We start from the raw sequence: 6,000 nt of genomic DNA, 5'->3' as shown, positions 1-6,000 counted from the left end.
ATGTCCTTACGTCAGCTTGCAACATTGTAATATTTCCTCGGCTGGGGCTGGGGCTGGGGCTGGGGCGAGGGCGGCCGCCGGGGGGCGGCGGGGCCGGCGCGGGCTGGGCACGGCGCGCCGGGGCGCGGGGCTCGCCCGCCGCCGGCCCCGCCGCTTTTGCGGGGTTTGCAGGCGCTCTCGAGGGAACTCGCCGCAATATAGATTTTTTTTTTTTTTTTTTTTTTTTGCCTCGCCACGGGGAGAGACTTTTTAAAGAAAGTGGCCTGCAGACGCGCTCGGCCGCCGCCGGGCGAGGGGGGCCCGGCGGCGCGGGGCGCGCGGGGGGGCGGCCGCGGCCCACGCGTGGCCCCGCGGGGCGGGCATGCCGTGGCCCGCACTGCCCTGAGCGCGCAGTAAACACCCCCGTGCCGGGTGCCCGGGCCGTGAGGGGGTACGGGCGCGTAAACACGTACAAAATGCACATATTTTGGTTCATATTAACGTGGAAAAAATACTTTTTTCTTCAATGGAATTGTATCATTGCCTTTAAAGTTACCAAACTCCAACTGCGTCAACTGCAGGAGCGGGGCTACTGCACCAGAAAGATGCCAGTGAACACCAGGGTCTGCAAAGTACCAAAGCAAAGCCGTGGGGCACTGGGTGTGTGCGGCAAGGTGCCACTTAGGAGCATAATATCCGTGTAGCCCGGCGGTGCGCGGACGCAGGCTTCCTCGTCTTGGGCAGAGGCGGGTAAACCGCGGCGCCCAGGTGAAAGAGGAGCCCTCAAGCTTGCGCCGGGATCGCGCGTGGAGAAGCGGAGAACCTCCCTCCCGCTCAGCACCAAGACGCCGGCAAAGCGGGAGCGCCTGTGGGGGGATGCATGTCCGCAGCGTGTTGGAGAGCTGCTCACACGCTGCCCTTGGGAGTGAGGGAGCCACTGAGAAGGGCACACGGAGGGAGATGCCACTGGCATGGGGCTGCTGTTTCGGATGGATAAAGTGTTTTGTGTGATGTCCATTGGAAAGGGAAAAACCATCTTCTGCTTATCTTAAACTGAAAAGAAAGAATGGATACTTCTCTGCTTTGTTGCAGTGGCCTGCAAAAATCCTGAGAAGCCACCTGTAGAAGACAAGGGAAATCCAGACATCCACGTAACTTTAATGCTAAGTTTTTCTACTGAGATAAGGCTGTTGTCAGTATAAGCAGAATCTGTTTGGATGATTAGAGAGATTCAAATTATTTACATAGCCCATTGAATTTCCATGCCATAGAAACGACTTTGGTCACTGCTACACAGAAGTACGTTTGAGCTCGTGTCAGAAACGGCATTCTTGGGTTCACCATGGATGTTTATGAGAGTGAAATTAAGCTTCTAACACAGGCAGCTAAAAGCGTGGTAACGCAGAGGTAAGACTGTCAGCCTGCGTTTTAGCCACTCACTCGGGTGTTCTGGGTGACATTGAGACAGCACTAAGGAACCTCTTTCCTCCATCATGCTGAGCGGGATGAGTATCTGCCCTCCACAAACCTGCCCTCCTTTAGTTTAAATTGATCAATTGTGGTTCTTTAGTTACTTTGAGTTCCGACCCAAAAAGCAGAAGAGCAAGTCTAGGGGATGGAGCAAGAGGAGAAGAAAAGGCCTAGGAGACCATTACAGAAGTTAGATGCACTCTTCTAAAACCTGTTCTTCACTATTCTGCAACGTAATGTATCTATCAAAACCTCACTGCTTTGCAGGATGGACCTATGCAGAACATTCATCTATTTCGGTGCATTTTGGCATAAGACAGTCCCATAGAAGTTGGCGTCTTCTCTGCACGCTATAAATGTATGTTTGTTGACATATATCTGCAACCTGGAGTGCCTTCTTCCATATGTAATGTCAGTATTTTAATTTTAAAGGATATGGAAACACGTATGTAGCAGCTCATTGCGTTGGGCTCTGTGTTTTTCTCCAAAAGTACCAAACCCATATGAACTGTGAGAAATTACATCCTCATGGCCTTCCTTCCAGTTCCATGAGCATCTCCCTGAAAAGAGCCGCTTTTCCAAAGTGCAGCTCTCCACTGCAGCCACAGGCAAGCTGAAACCTCGTGACACGGCGAGGACGGTGGTGGCCGCACCAGCAGGTGGCTGTGCTGGACTGGAACGCAGCCAGGCGCTCCCCTGCAAGGATGGTTGGAGCAGTGGCAGGCTCCTTGGCTGCTCCGCGTGGCTCCTGGGCGCTGGTTGCTCATTTTAGTCATTGTTTTGCTAGGGATTAGCAGGTAGAGAAACTAATTTCTGAGGCTGGTCTCATGGTTTGAACTTTTCCCCGAGCAGTTAGGTGTAGAGACCATGTCAGGAGAGTGCTTGACTGCTCTTGGTCATGGAGGAGTGAGTTGGTGGAGTTAAACCGAGATGCCTTCATGGAACAGATTTGATCACCAAGTCACCTGTTTTTAAATTTTGAAGCAAGTTTTAAATATATGTATTTTTAACCAATTGGAAAAATCAGCAGCATAGGCCCAAACAGATACCTAGAAAGAATCTTCATGGTGAGTTCAGACTCTGCAGGCAGGAAGGAGCAGGACTTTCCCATCGGCTTAGCGGTAGGCGACGCTGGCGCAGCGCGAGGACTCCGGTGGGTACCCCGCCTGCAAGGGGCCAGGCAGCAGCTGCTCTCCCGGAGCTCACACGGCAGCTTGGGGTTTCTCCAAAGTACTGACGTGGCCTAGGAGCACCGAGCTCACTGCCTATGACTTCCTGAATTACTTAGGCACTTCTGAAGAAAACACCAGCTGCTCCTTCAGAGTAAGCGGTGAAGGTTTACAGTACTCTCAGCTTCGGTGCAAGTCCCCTGTGCACAGTGGAAACTTGGACTTGGTCTTCATCACAGAGGGAAGGATTAGCCATCTTTCTTTGTTTTTTCTGAGTTTTCGTATTATTTTCTAATGTTCTTCCTGTAGAGCTCCTTTGTAGTGGTCCTAACAGGTCCTCTACTTTATGACACTCTATAATTTTAGAGGCATTTTTCCCATAGTTATTTCTATGCCAGTGGAGAGAACTAAGCCAAGTTATCTTTCTTCCCCTCAACCAGATCTGTTCTTTAAGTAAACATTGCAAAGAAGCTCTATCTATGAAAGCAACCTTGAAACATGCTCCTGGACACAGGGATCAGTGAGCTTCAACAGCTCGAACAAGAGAGGGGTTAGCTGAACTGCTTTCCCCTCCAACACCGCCTTTCCTTACTGTACTTGTTGGCTAGATCCGTGTGCACCAGCACAGAGCAGTGCTGCTCAGTTTCTAAAAACACGCCGTGGAGCTAGGAGAGCGGAGGGGGAAGGTGCCTGCTTCGGCTCCCGCTGTCCTTCAGCCCGGGCCCGGCAGGAGCAGGGCGCCGAGATGCCGACCCAACGCAGCAGCGGCAATACCGAGATGTGCAGTTTGAGGCAAGGCGCTCAAAAAGGTAAGCAGCATTTGTAATTCAAAATGGTTAAAATTGTAAAAGAAATTGTAAAAGCAAACCGGTGTAAAAAGGCCTTTCACGAAGCAAATCAGTTATGTCTTTAAAAAGTTAAAGAATGTATTTTGTGTTCGAAACAGTTAACACAACTTGCCTTTATCGGTCCGCACCGTACCTTCTCACTCGCACACTTCTCTTCTGCCGTGCATTTCAGCGCATGATCTAGCGTTACACAGGGTGTTGGCACAGGGACGCTACTTCAGTGGGCTTTGGTGTCGTACTGACATCAAACTTTCGCATTTGTCGTGGGCTGCCAGAACCTGGCAGGGTAGATAGACAAAATCTGAACTTTACCCTTCAGCCAATGTCACTGAGAGTTTATTGGCTTTTCTTATCAGAGATTAAATTTTCAGATGCTTTTTTTTTGGGGGGTGGGGAGGGCAGGAACAAAATTGTAGTAACTCTAGTAATTCAGTGTATTTGGCGTAGTTCCCCAGACTGCGGTGGGAGAGGAGGTTTCTCTCCGAGGCAGCGGCTCGGGCCGAGGCGCAGCAGCTCCGAGGGGGAGCGCGGCGGGGGGCGAGCCGGGGCCCCGCTGGCCGCCAACCGAAGGGGAGCACAAACGGGGGCTGGGTCGAAAGCACCCGGGGCGCTTTGCGTATTGGAAACCCCTAGCGCCGTGTTTCTTCTGCAGCTGCGCAGGCCAGAGCCTGCTCCTAGAAAGTGCAAGGTATTTTCTGTACAAATAAAGAGAGTTTTCCTCCCGCTCCGCCCCAGTTATTGCCAGGCTGGTTTGTTTCGTTAAAATACGCGCAGCTCCTCCACACCACGTGGCTGAGCTCCGGCGCCAGCGAGAAGGCCTGACGCCGCAGCCCCAGAAAGCAGAGGGCTCGGGCTGGGACGCGCCGGGGGAGCGGCGGCCCTGCAGCCAGGCGGATGGGCGCATTTCTCTTTGCTGCTTGCATTCAAGCTGTTGAAAAACGTGGTTGTTCATTTAAGTAGACACATTTATTAGCAAAACCTCCTACAATTTAATGAATGTTGGGTGCAGAAATTTTTTTTCAAGTATTTACCGTCTATATTTTACAGCGGGGTGTAAAGCAGTGAAACGATTGCTGCTAAGCTCAGTGACAGAAGCAAACACGTATTTCAGTAATAGAAATATTTCCATTAAATATGTTTCTGCAGTTTAAAGCCCACGTGGCAGAAAGCCTTATGCTGGCTACACATCTTTTGCCAAGGAAATTCACAGGTGAACACTGTGATCTTGGGGGGAGCAGCAAAGTAGGGCTCAGCTTTGCTGCTAGAAGAGAATCTGGTTTGATTTTCCTGATGGAGCTTTTAGGCAGCTTGTTGGAGCAGGAACCAAGCACCAGCTCCCTGCTAAGGGGGTAGTAGGCCAGGTTGTACAGATAAAAGTGTTGTTAATGCTAGAGAATAAAACAGGGAGGTTTTTGCTATGATGCAGTACTGTAAGAAGCAACCAATAGTCTTGAGATATGTAGATAAAGGTACTTAACTACCAGTTTATATAACAGAAAAAGCTCTGAAATTTCTTTGAATATAGTAATTCTGGTTATCGTCCTTCCGGCCACTCACATCCCTTATCTGCGCATTGAACTCGTCGTTCACACTGTGTGCGTGATACTGCATCAGGTTTAATCTTCGGGAGAATAGCTATCAAAAAACACACCCCAGGCGCAGCCGCCGAGGAACCTGCGGGCGCTGGGCGAGGGCTCGGCCAATTCCCGGGGGCACTGCAGGGCCTGTTCTCTTTCCAGCCCCTTGGGAAGCCCTTTGGGAAATGCAGTAAACATTTCTCTGCCCCGGGCCGCCCTCCCTCTGCAGCTTTTCCCGCAGGCTGCCTCCTGGTTTCCTACGTCGCAGCAGCTCCCCGGTGCTCAGGGCTTGTTCTTGGAGAGGTCGCCGAAGAACCGGAAAACGCCTACAGCTTCCCCCTCGGGGATCCCGGCGCCCTTGCCGGGGTTTCCGCGCGCGGCCGGCTGCTCCCTGCCGCGGCCCGACCCGAGAACGGAAACCCCGGGCTCGGCATTGCAGCGCCTCCCTGCTCCGGGCATCGCCTCTCCCCGAAGCCGCTTCCTCCCGTCGCTGCTCGCTCGCTCCCGGGCTCCTCTGCCGCCGGGCTGGGGGAGAAGGCAGATCCCGGAGCGACCCGACTCGCCCCGCCTCGGCCGGCGGCCGCCTCCTCCGAGGCGCCGGCCGGGACCGGGGGAGCCTCCCGCGCCGGGCGGCAGCTTCCAAAAGCGCTTTCTGGAAGTGATTTTGGCCACGGCTACACGAGTAACGAGGCCACAGCGGAGCCTCATGCAAAATGCTTTTTAGAAACATTTGTAAACAAGGTTTCATAACTTGGCAGTTGGACTTATTTTTTGTTATTTTCACCCAGAGAACGCTGCCTTCTGTCGCTGTCTACCACGGCGCCGTAGACCACGGGGAAAGAACGTGGCAAACAAAGCCCTTTCTGCATTTCGCTTTGCAGCATTTTACCTGTCCTTGTAAGGATCAGAAGCACCATTTTCCCAAGTTTTGGGTTGGACAGGGTTATAGACCGTAGC

Source organism: Rhea pennata, chromosome 12, assembly GCF_028389875.1.
Source record: "Rhea pennata isolate bPtePen1 chromosome 12, bPtePen1.pri, whole genome shotgun sequence".
Lineage (NCBI taxonomy): Eukaryota > Metazoa > Chordata > Aves > Rheiformes > Rheidae > Rhea > Rhea pennata.
This window is presented reverse-complemented; position numbering follows the sequence as displayed.